Below are 12,144 nucleotides of genomic sequence, written 5' to 3' on the forward strand. Positions count from 1 at the left end.
GGGAGGATGCTCTTGTCCTCAGGTTCTGCTTCTGGGCTTCCCCTGGTCCGCCATGGTGAGAGCAGGATGTTGGCCAGGTGGGCCCCCTTTGGTCTGATACAGCAGGCACTTCTTACGTTTCTTATGAGTTAACTTGCCCTTCAATGGCGCACAAAGGCTCCAATGCACAAACTGGGCTTTGATCCGCACACAGATTGTTTTCCAGCAGTGGTAAGTCCAGGCATTGGCACAGGCAGCTGTAATAATCTCCCCTCACCGCCCCCAGCGTTCACCTTTGGCCACATGTGCTCCATACCTTTTAAGCGCTATGATGTCTCTTTAAGCAGCCATGGCTTCCCCCAGTGAATTCTGGGAGCTGCAGTTTGTTAAGGGCCCTGCCAGTTGTTGAGATCCCCTTTTCCTCTCAGCTGCAACTCCCAGAGTTCCCTGTGAGAGCAGCATTGGGAACTGTTGCTCTGTGAGGGGAATTGGGGTGGGGGGTCTCCTAGCGGCTCTCAGCAGCCTTGGCAAAGTGCATCCCCAAGGAGTCTTTGGGAGACTGCTTAAAGGGGTCTGATACTGCTTTAAATGCCCGAGTCAGGTCAGATGCCTTGGTCTGCCCCTGGTGTTGGGCCCTGGCTGGACACCAGAGGGCGGCAGGGACCCACCTTTCGGAAGAAGTCCCCTGAAATCTTAAAGAGGCTGAGAAATCCCTGCCCACCTTTTTGCCCTGACGTGAGCACTCCTGCAAATGGTGGGGGTGACAGAAGTCAGCAACCTATTTCTTCCCTTGTAGCTAGAATCTGCCATTACCTGTTCTATTTTTTCTCTTTTAAAAAAAGTTTGCTTTCAAATACTGCTATCAATGTACATTGGTGCTTTACATAAGAGCTTACATAATTTATTTATTGCATTTCTGTCCTACCTTTTTCTCCAAGGAGCTCCAGGTGGTGTGCATGGTTGTCCCCCCACCTCATTTAACCCCCACAACAACCCTGTGAGGTAGGTTAGACAGAGAGGCAGGGACCAGCCCAAGGTCACCCAGTGAGCTTCATCACTGAGTGGGATTTTGAACCCTGGTCTCCCAGGTCCTAACCTGCCACTCTGACTCTTACACCATGCTGACTCTCCGGTTAAGGAATGTAGGCAGGCCCCTGCCCCATGGAGCTTACAGTATCAGTTTTGACAGAGTGAGGAGAGAAGGAAAGGTGAAGGAGATGTGAACTTGTTTATTAAAAGGGCTTCTAGAGAGCGCAGGAGGGGAGGCTGCTCTTGCACTCGTGTCTTGCTCAGGGGTTTCCCATTGAGGCATCCCATGGGCCACTGAAAGAACAGGTTTGTGCACTAGGCGGGCCCTCATGGACCTGATCCAGCAGGCTTTTTGGATGTTCTTACACTCCAGCAGCCTCGTTCAGACAGTGATGTGCTGTCCCTCGTTGGTCCAGGCAGCAGTGGAAGCTGCCGCTGTCCGTTAAAGCACGCAACATTTTGCAGAATAAGAAGCCAAAGAGACAGACCCCTGTTGCATCTGTCGCCCATCACTTTTCTTTCGTGACCTTCCCAAAAGGGGCAGCCCCCTTGGAGAACAGAGCATCTGGACCCATCCTCTGTGGGTGTAGATTTTGCCTACATCCATTGTCAGCTGTGTGGATTTCATCTGCCCCTTTGCAGAGAAGCCGCAAACAGGCCTGGGAGGAGCTTTTCCTACTAATGCTCAGCCCAAACATGGCAGATAAATGACCTTTCGCTGCCACTTCTCTTCTTGCAATTATGGCGCACTTTCTTTTACCTCTTGCCCAATTAGCTCTGTTTCATGCACTCCTGGTGGCCCAGGTGGGGGCTTCCTGCTTTGCAGGGGAGAGGGAAGGTCTGTAGCTCAGGGATGGAGCCAGCTGCTTGGCATGCAGAAGGGCTCACCTAAAAAGTTTTGAAGGAAAGAGGACCTCTCCTGTTGAGACCCCAAGGGAGCAGATGTTTGGGGCTTCCTCTGCACCACACTCTAAAAGCACTACGATTCTGCTTTCGAAACAACATATCCACACTACAGATTTAAGGCACTTACAATGCATATTTACAACACATGTCTTGCCCCTAAAGAATCCTGGGAATTGTGATTTGCAGAGAGTCTTGGGAACTGTAGCACTGCAGGGTGAAACTACAGCTCTTTGGGTGAAGTCAGGTGATTTAAATGTGTGTTGGATGTGTGGTGTGGATCTGCCCCCTACGAGCACCCCCCAGCACACACAAAGAAGGCACGAAGAAGAGTCCTTGTTCCAGTAGCACATTGAAAGTTCCATGGTGCCCCTTTAAGAAGCCATGGTTTCCCCCAAAAGCATTCTGGGAGCTGTAGTTTCTTCAAGGCACTGAGAGTTGTTGAGCATGGCCTCCATCTTGGCTAGGAGCCACCAATAGCAGCCTCCTATTAGGGGGTTGGACCAATAGCAGCCTCCTATTAGGAGGTTGGACTCGATGGCCCTTGTGGTCTCTTCCAACTCTATGATTCTATGATTCCTCTTCTGTGAACTGGTCAGATCCACTTTTAAAGCCACCCAAGTGGGTGCCTGTCACTGCCTCTTGTGGAAGGGAGTTCCACAGTTCAACTACGTGCATGCAGAGAATTCTGTGCTGGTGTGGAATCGCAGGATGCCCCCTCAGCTTGGCGCTGTCGTTCTCTGGGCTGCCCCTCTTCCCCCGCCCGCCCTTGGTGCAAAAAACTCCCCCTCTGGATTGTGCTGGCACAGAGGCAAGGAAGGCAGGAGGGGCATCACCCTTCCCCACAACTCCCGTTCCTGAGCCTTTCTTGGCTTCCAGGCCGTGATTTTATAGATGTGCATTAATGGAGCCACCGATTTCCACTGAAGGATTAGACTGGTAATTTGGCTAATTTTTCTTAAGCTTCATTTTTCACATTATGAGCATCACGGAGAGAAGACAAATGATCTTCCTCGTTGCCTCTTAACGACCGGAGGAGGAGGAGGGTGCCTGGCTGAGAGGCACCAACAAAGGTTCAAGATCTTTTGGAAGGCAAAGAGCGTGTCTGGCTTTGGGGCTGGATCCTGCGGAGCCCTTTGGAGCAGAGTGTGATGGGGGTGGGAAGAGCAGCCCCCTGTTCTTCTCCCTCTCACCGGAACTCTTGGACATCCCATGAATCAGAAGGTTGGGAGATCCAGGACAGAGAAAAGAAGGGCTTTCTGTTGGCGTAATAGAGTATTGGACTAGGACCTGGGAGACCAGGGTTCACATCCCCACTGGGCCATGAAGCGCATTGGGTGACATCCTATGCCCTTTTAAAATGTGTTGGGGTGGTGTTATTGCGTGGTTGTTTTTATTTTGATTGTGTACTTTATGGTTTTATATTCCGACTTCATCCTGTGAACCACCCTAAGATCTGTGGGTATAGGTCGGTACATAAGTTATAATAATATTTATTATTATTATTATTATTATTATTATTATTATTATTATTATTAATTTGGGGCCTGTGATGGCCTCTCAACCTTGCAGAGTTGTTTTGAGCATAACACGGGGAGTTGGAGAACCATGTGCAGCACCTTGAGCTTCTTTGAGGGAAAAGGTGATATAGAAATGTAAGAATTCCAGCTTCTGGAAGCGGCTGGAGGGGAGGGGCTCTTGCTGTCTGGCCCTGCACCCGGTGGGCTGGATGGGCCATTGGCAGGGTCTTTTCATGCTCCTTTGGCCAACGCCAGCCAAAGCCAGAGAGCAAGAATAGTGCATGGCCATAAACCAGGGCAAGGGATAGATTTCTGGCATGGGGACTCCAGTTGGGGGTAGAGTGGAAGGTGACATTTCTCGCTGGGGTCCGTGGGAGCCATGCTTCAGGAGAACGTGAGCCCACCGCCAGAACGTTCTCCAGTGTTCCCCACCGCCATGCTTCACATCCTGATTCCTTGGTTCAGCAGGGCCAAGGCAGCACGCTTGCAGGAAAGGACAGGTATTAGAGAAAGACACCAAAGGCTTCAATGGCTGCCACCACTTCTTTTTTTAAAAAAGAGACCACCACAGATTGGTTTGGAGGCAGGGAACATTAAATGATCTGAAGGGGAAATCAAGCCCTTTAAACTGCTTGAGAATGTATCCTTATTTCTAACACTGGCAGCATTAAGATAAATTCAGCGGTGTAAATAACTTTTCATGGATGTAATAATGGAATATTGAGTGATTTGCAGGGATTTATGTTATGCAAAACGAACCAAAGAAAGAGAAGGGAAGTCATTCATATCGTAAGGATGTGAAAATGAGTACTTTAAATTGTAAAACAGAAAATTTAATTTTGTGTGTGTGTAAATATAATATTATATTATATATAATATTATATAATAGAATATAAAAAATAATGCAGAAGGTCCCAAGTTCATCTTTGTTTGATGGCTGACAAGAAGACCGTGAAATATCTCATTGCACACCAAACTGGGAGAGGAGCTGATTCTGGTGTCCTTTGCCACCTGCACCAGCCATGCTGTTTTCCTGCCTAACCTTGATAGGAAGTTAAGAATAAATTAAAAACCCTTCTCCGGCTTTCCTATGGAAATGGTAGGTGCAAGGAGAGATGGGGGATTTGAGATAAGAAGGCAGCAGTGTCGACTGAGGGCGCTTGCTTCCCCCACCCACCCTCTGCTGCCCAAGGCACAGATGGGGGGATATATATATATATATATATATAATCAATGTCTGCAGTAGCTTCTTTCTGCTCTGATGAATAGATTCTAAAGAGGCAGTGACATTATTTGAGATAAGAGAGGAGAGAAAAAGGGTCAGTGATAGAAAATGTCAGAGCGCAGAGATGAAATGCAGCGGCCAGATTGGGGGGGCACTGGGGGGGTGTTGGGCCATGCGCTCCCTATCCCACACACACATCCCCCTTGGAGGGGGAGGGAGGGAGAGAGAGAAAGGGTTTGAAAACTTTGAAATTCTAATATAGTTGAGGGGGAATCAAGTCACCGTACTGAGTCCCCCCACTCCAAATGAATCCCCTCTGCCTCCAATTGTTCCTCAGGTTTAAGGCTTGTTTCTGTGTTGTTTGCTTCACTCCCCAAATTGTTTACAAATAATAACATGGAAATGAGTGCTAAACTTGTGTTACTATATTTCTGAAAGTGACTTTAATGTTGTGTGAAACCTCAAATCCAATTTGGAAATTAAAAGGAAAACAGAATAAATGGCTCTGTGGATGCAGCCTCTGTCTTCCAACAAAATAACTACCACAGCATTTATTCAGGATGTTCTTTCTGGTTTTCAGAGCTAGCAAACTAAACTTGTGCCAGTTGCTGGAGACGTCAGGAGGGAAGAGAGCTCTGGCGCTCAGGTTCCGCTTGCGGGCTTTGCATGGAGGCGCCTGGGTGTCCCTGTGAGGACAGGAGGCTGGCCACTTCTCTCCCCAACAAACTCACGCTGTGATAGGGTCTAATGTTATGCACACACCTGTGAGGATGGCCCCGTGTCCAATCTTGCCCTGCTTTGGCTTGGCAGCTCTGCCCCCTGTCCCTGCTCTGGGTCCTTCATGGGTGGATTGAGGTGAGGGCAGTTCACAGGATGGCAGGAGAGACAGAGCTGTGCCCAGGACGGAGGGGCACCTGAGAGGGCAGTGCTGGACATGACCGCAAGTGAGTGGCAAGGCTGAGGAAAAGCAGACATGGGGTCTCGCAGCCCTCCCGGGTGCCGTCCCTTGAAAATGGAAGGTCACAATTCCTCTTGCCCTTCATCACCCTGAGCAAGCAAGGAGCGTTTTCCTGAACTCCTCTTCAGTGGCTCTGGTCACACACACACCCCGGCACCACCATCCCAGAAGGGTAGCATTGGGACTACTGGGCGCAGGTCTTGCTCACCTCACCTCAGGGAGGATCAGAAAGGGGCATCCAAAATGATTAAGGAGGTGGAGCGACTCCCCTATGAGGAAGTGACATTTGGGACTTTTTAGTTTAGAGAAAAGGCAAGGAACAGGAGACATAACAGAAGGTTTATTATTTTTGATTAAATTTCCACAAAAAATTCCAATACTTATACATGACAGAAGTTTATGGCTAGAGTAAAGTAATTCTCTCAAAATGCTTGAACTTGTGGACATCCAGTGAAGCTGAACATTGGAAGATTCAGGACAGAGAAAAGAGAGTCCTCCAAGCAGCACCTAGTTAAACTATGGAACTCCCACAGGAGGCAGGGAGGGCCACCAAAGTGAGCATGCCAGGCCTTGTCTTTAAAAACCTGGCAGGTGGGACGTAAAAAGTTGTTGGGACAGCTTCCTTGCTTCCTTTCTGTTCTGGACTTCTTGCCCTGCTTCTGAACCCCGGACCAGGACTCCTGAGCCTTGGGCCCGAGGGAAGAACCCTCTCTTACTTACAAGTAGGAGCCTCTGCTTGAGCGCTTCGGAGTGGAAGCCGGGACCGTTTCACTGAGTTAGGCGGAATCGTCTTGCCAAACTTCGCCTGCCTGCCTGATGCAGGATAAGCAACGACAGGTTCCTGGGCAGATTGCTGCCCAGCCTCCGCTTTGCCAAGGACTTATTCATATGCCCGCCAGCTTTCACCGATTTTGGTCATGGTTAGTCTGTTAGGTGCCACAAGACTCTTGGTTCCTTTTGCCCAACAGACTTAACTTGGCTTCTCTGTTGGAGATTGTGCCGTACTAATTTCACATGGCGACAAGAACTGACGTTTCTGTGCCAGAGAAATAGATAGAGCCAAGAATGCAAGAGCTGCTTTGCAGGATCTGGCTAAAATCCACCCACCATCATTCAGCTGCCCTCAGGATGTCCTGGGCAGCTAGTCCACGTTGACTGTCTCCACATCTACCACTCTCAGGTATACAAGAAAGGAGATTCCGACTAAATATTAGGAAGGATTTTCTGACAGTAAGAGCTGCCTGGCAGTAGAATGGACTCTTTGGAAGGTGACGGACTCTCCTTCGTTTGTGGTTGGAAGGCCATACAGCCATGATTCCTACATTTCGGGGTGGACTAGAAGACCCTTTGGGTGCCCTTCCAATTCTACAATTCTTCTAGTCTACTGCCTTTGCACACAACAGTTCCACTTTGCTAGCACAGCTGCTGGACGCCAGTGGTCCTCCATGAATCCATCTATAAACCTTTTTCAAATCCTCATTACCACTAGGCTCTGTTTCCACATCCTTTCCACTCGAGGGGAGTGAGAACTGTGAACGGCTACGACACTCATTGAAGGATTTAAGGTGTGAAATCCCCCCCCCACCTCATGGCACAGTGAAGGTTTTGAAAGTTAAGTATTACTGTCGGGCTTTGTTGTTGCCTAACTGCGACAGACAAATTGAGAACTAGTTGTCAAAATGTCAGAGCACAACAAATCAACATTCAAAATGAGTCTCTGTGCAATGTGGTGTATAATTTAAAAAAAATCCTTTTTAGAAATTTCAGCAAGCGTTGGCTTGGCTTTATATTTGTCTGCGTGATTAATAAAGGCAGCTAATTTTCAGACTTTAAAAACAGCTAGAAAATAGCTCCTAATTACATATTAGGCCCCTAACGTCCCCCGCTGAGCTCGGCTGGTATTGGTGGGCCACGGATTTTGGCAGGGGTTTAATTACATTCTGAGCTTCATCTAATTTTAGTTAAATGTAATGTAATCAGCAGCAGATGTCTTGAAATAAAATATGAATTATGAATATGAGGATATTTCTTTAAATAATTCTTTAAAAAACGATTTGCTGTTTCGTTCCCTGAAGCAGCACAGCACTCATTAGGAGCCAGGTATGAGGCTGCATTGAGAAAAGGAGTTTGGGAAAAGAAAGGAAGTTTTGCTGGAGCAGCTTTCAAAGGGCAATCAGAATACTACGAAAGCAAGACAAATCATTGTTTCAGGTGAAGGTATCAAATAGAGCTTAAGTGTATTTGCTCTACAAGGTCAGCTGGATTTTGAAACTGGATATTAGGGTTGGATTTCCCTTGCTGAAATGTGAGTGCTGATGCCTGCACTCCTTGCAGCATCCATCCAGAGAATTATTGACCCTTCCAAATGGCTTGGGGCGGGGGGGGGGGCTGCATCCCTCAGGGACCAGCTCCTTCCCTCTGACTCTTCAACACCCCTGGACTGGCTCTTGCAAAAGACACTTAGATTATGGTTTATATTACCCACATTGATGTGCTGACAAGCTTGCCCCCTTCCCAGAGCCAGAGGAGGGGTGATAGGCTGCACAAGGACATAGTCTCTTGGGGAAAGCCCTAGAGAGGAGGAGACTTAGGTGGCTATGGGGAGGCGGGACTTTCAGTCTTGGCAAGTGATTCATGGGGCCAGACCTCCTGGAGCTAAGCTGCTATGCTCATTAGGCCCAACACCAAGTCTGTGGAGATCCTACTTTTGCTAATAAAGAGTTAACTCCAACTTTGAACAGTGTGATTTACTGCCAGCTCACTCTGTGACACCACTACACACACACACAATTTTGGTGTAGAAGAGGCCGTGAAAGTAAGCCTATGCTGTTACTCAGACTCAGTGGTGGAGCTTCATGCTCTGGCACTGGGGGGGGGGGGCAGAGAGCAGGCAGGGGAGGGGCTGGCGTGCGTCCTGGGGGCGGGGCATGCCACCTGCAGGGGCATGGCGGGGGGCAGCCGCCATGGCACCCTACCGGGATCGCGCTGCCGGGGGCGCTGCGCTCCCCCCGCACTCCTCTTCCTCCGCCAGTGCTCAGACTATAATGGTGGCTGACCAATCGTGTGTGTCTTTAATAGGATTGGTGCTGAGAACCGGGGTAGAGTACTGGATTGACTGTGCAATCTAGACTGTGGATTTAGATGGCCTTTTCTGCCTTGAAGCTCACCTTTGGTAAATCATGGCCCCACTGCCTAGCCTACCTCACAGGCTTGTTGTGAAGATAAAATGTAATAATCTCCATGTATGCTATCCGAACTGCTCAGAGGAAAGCTGCTTGATTCCTCTTCCTGCCAAGGTCCTTTTCCTTTTGTGCTATATCTTTTAGATTTATTTATTTATTTCGTCATATTTATATACCATTTGATTATAAAAAGCCTCAAAGCAGTTTGCAAAAATAATTTTAAGGCAGGAACCATCATTTTGTAAGCTACTCAAGGAGTGCCTTTAGACTAAAAGCAGGATAAAAGTATTTGAAACAAAGGTGGTGTCGCATCTCCATGTTCATGGTAAACCATGCAGGTGAAATATTGTACAGCTCTTACTCACTTCTGTTTTCATGGCATCACAACCATTGTCAGAGGAGCGTAAGTCCGAAAGAACGCATGCGTATCTTGCCAAGCCTGTGATCTTCCAGGCAGAGGGGGATTTGAATTTGGGTTTCCCAGAACCAAATCCAGCGCTCTGTCTGCTGTCTCACTGGCCCTTTCGGCAGTTTGTTGCCCTCCAGGTGTTAGACTACAACTCCCATCATCGCGGACCAGTGACCCAGCTGGCTGAGAACTGGAGCCCAACAAGGCTGCAAGGAAGGCCGTGGCAGCCTAGCCACCCTTGCTTTAGAGAGAGTCATTTTTTGTGCTTTGTTATGCCACAAGGATACCTGCCTCTGGGAATGTGGGGGAAATTGCCTTGCATTTCAGTGTCAAACCTGCTTAATGTCCACATTCCAAAACAAGGCGCAAAATGAATGTTGTGCAAAGGATGCGTGCTCCTCACTCTCAATATGGACTATGGACCTTCTGAATTATCTCTTCATCTTGATACCCAGTAAAGAAAACCCTGTGAAGAAAATATAAAGGTGGAATAAAGTATTAAGATTATTGGTATGTATAGTTATTGAGTTTAATAAATAATTTTAAAAATTAACCCCAAACTGAACTTCAGTTCTTGTTCCAAACCTTTATGAATTTTTTGATACAATTCTTCAACCAAAAAAATGCAAATATTATGGGAAAGTGTTGCACACCAAGCAAATATAGTGAATAAAACATATAAAAATATGTCATGTGAGGTGAGATTACTTGCAAAATGTGTGGATTAGGCAAAAGGCCATGAAAGCTAATACGAAAATTCTGATGGATGGTTGTGAGGACTTTTTTAAAAACGGATGCAGAAATGTGAACCAACCCAGACTCTGTGATCATAATCAGATCACTTCTCCATGTGCCTCCTCCACGTGGGGCCCAGAGAGTGGCAACACAAGAATGGGGCCTTTCCAGTGGTGGCTCCCTGTTTGCGGAATGCTCTCCCCAGGGAGACTCACCTGGCACCTCTCATTAAACATCTTTAGGTGCCAGGCAAAAACATTTCTTCTCTTCCAGGCTTTGACTTCTGATTATCTGTCGTTTCTTTTAGTAGGTGGGATGTTTTAATCCTACCTTTTAAAAATATGAATGTGCTTTAGATTTTTTCCTCTGTTTTGTTTTACTCTGTTTTTAATGTGAATGTTATCCGATTGTTATTGTAAGTCACTTTGAGTTTCCTTTTTTAAAAAGTGACCAATAAGTTTAATAAAAATAATAACAATTTTTAAGAATAGTTTGTTTAATTTGAGCCAGTGTGGTGTAGTAGTTAAAGTGTCGGACTAGGACCTGGAAGACCAGAGTTCAAATCCGCGCTTTGCTATGAAGCTCACTTGGTGTGACCTCTGGCCAATCACAGCCTCTTAGCCTAGCCTACCTCACAGGGTTGATGTGGGAATGAAATGAGGAAGGGAAGAACAGTGCATCCCATCTTGAGCTCCTTGGAGAAGAAGCTGGGATATAAATGCGGTTGTTGATTATGATGATGATAATGATAATGGTGCAACGGAAGCTGAGAGAAATGTGTAGGTCTGCCCCTTCCTCCCCCTTTGCCAGCCCCCACCCCCTGCAGCTTCAGCTGGGCTGCCTCGCTAGCCAAGGACAGCCCCCCCGGCTTCTCTTCCTCTTCCACCCCCCTGACACTTTGGTATATTTTAATCGGGTTTCGCCTGGATCCTCCCCCCGCAGCCACAGAGACACGCTTCCCTGCCTGGGTTAGCAGCCCTCGCTGTTCAATTCATCAAGGGAGTGACAGCTAAAATTCATTTGAAGATGAAGAAAGTGCAGCCTAATCCTTTCTGGGAGACATTGATAGACTAGCAACCAAGGAAGAATTGCAGAGCAGTAATGAAATTAGGCTAAAACTGCTGGCGGATAGCAGATAATTGCCCTTGTCTGTCACTAGGAATAACATCTCCCCAAATCCAACACAATGATTGGGGAAACTTGGAGGAATTGTATTTATTTATTTTATCCCCCCTTCTACCACCTTCCTTTTCTAGAAGAGACTCCCCCCCCCCCCCGGCTGCCACAATTGGGATTAGCTGTGCAGTTCTCTCTGCCGGATTCTCAGCTGCACAAAGATCACTCTCCCTGACATTTCTGATCCTATCAAACAGAAGGAATTGGCGCTTAGATAGGAATCTAACAAATCACAAGGTGAACAGAGAAGGTTAGTACAATTGTGTGTGTGTCCCCGCTCTGCTTGTTAATGGGTTTAAACCAGGGGGGAGGGTTATGCCCCAAGTCCACATCCCCCCATAATCCAGCCTTTGTCGGCTTGGTGCCTTCACAGAACTCCATGTGTCCCTGCCAGAACAGCCATGTTGATAGCAGCTGCAGCCTGGGGAAATAGGTTGGCGCAACCTGCCACAATCTGCCATTTCATACACACAAGGAAGGCTGCCGGTTCCTGAGCAAGCGAATAATGGTTGTGGGCCTTTGTTGCTGCTGCTGCTGCTGCTGAGATTAACACTGCTCAGATAGACTGCTCCTGCTCCAACACCGTTGCATAAGAAACTTGGCTGGCAGGGACTGTTGTCCAGGGTGACGTATCTCTGACGTCCTGCTCGCTTGTCAGGAGTAACTCAGTGGGTGAATGTGCATTTGCCCAGGTAAGGCTGCAGTCACAACATGAGGATGCCACAAGGGTGCCACTCTGCCTAGCCAACTGTTCTGACTAAGCCTCTAAGCAAAACAACATCTGCCTTTTTCATATACTATCTTGAAGGCTAGGGTGGCCAAGTCAGAAGCATCCCAGACCATCAGATTTCAGCGCCCAAACTTGAGACCTAGGGGCAGACCCTGGCAGTGTTTCAGGAGTGCCCCCTGGCAATTCTTCCTCTACGCTCCCTCCCACCACTCAGCCCTGGAGACAGAGGTTAATTGGAAAAGGGGAGGAGGGCAGACCCCACCCCAAGAGTCTTTTAATTTTTGTAACTTAAAGTAAG

At 47.7% G+C, this 12,144-nt stretch overlaps 1 long non-coding RNA gene across 1 annotated transcript; it reads left to right on the plus strand.

The window, feature by feature from the left end:
* The first annotated feature begins 2,494 nt into the window (after window positions 1-2,494).
* LOC128400796 (uncharacterized) lies at window positions 2,495-5,195 on the plus strand. Its single transcript, XR_008327373.1, has 2 exons — window positions 2,495-4,208; window positions 4,240-5,195. It is a non-coding gene; the product is annotated as an uncharacterized LOC128400796 (long non-coding RNA).
* The last annotated feature ends 6,949 nt before the right edge of the window (window positions 5,196-12,144 follow it).

Source organism: Podarcis raffonei, chromosome 13, assembly GCF_027172205.1.
Source record: "Podarcis raffonei isolate rPodRaf1 chromosome 13, rPodRaf1.pri, whole genome shotgun sequence".
In the NCBI taxonomy this organism is placed as follows: Eukaryota; Metazoa; Chordata; class Lepidosauria; order Squamata; family Lacertidae; genus Podarcis; species Podarcis raffonei.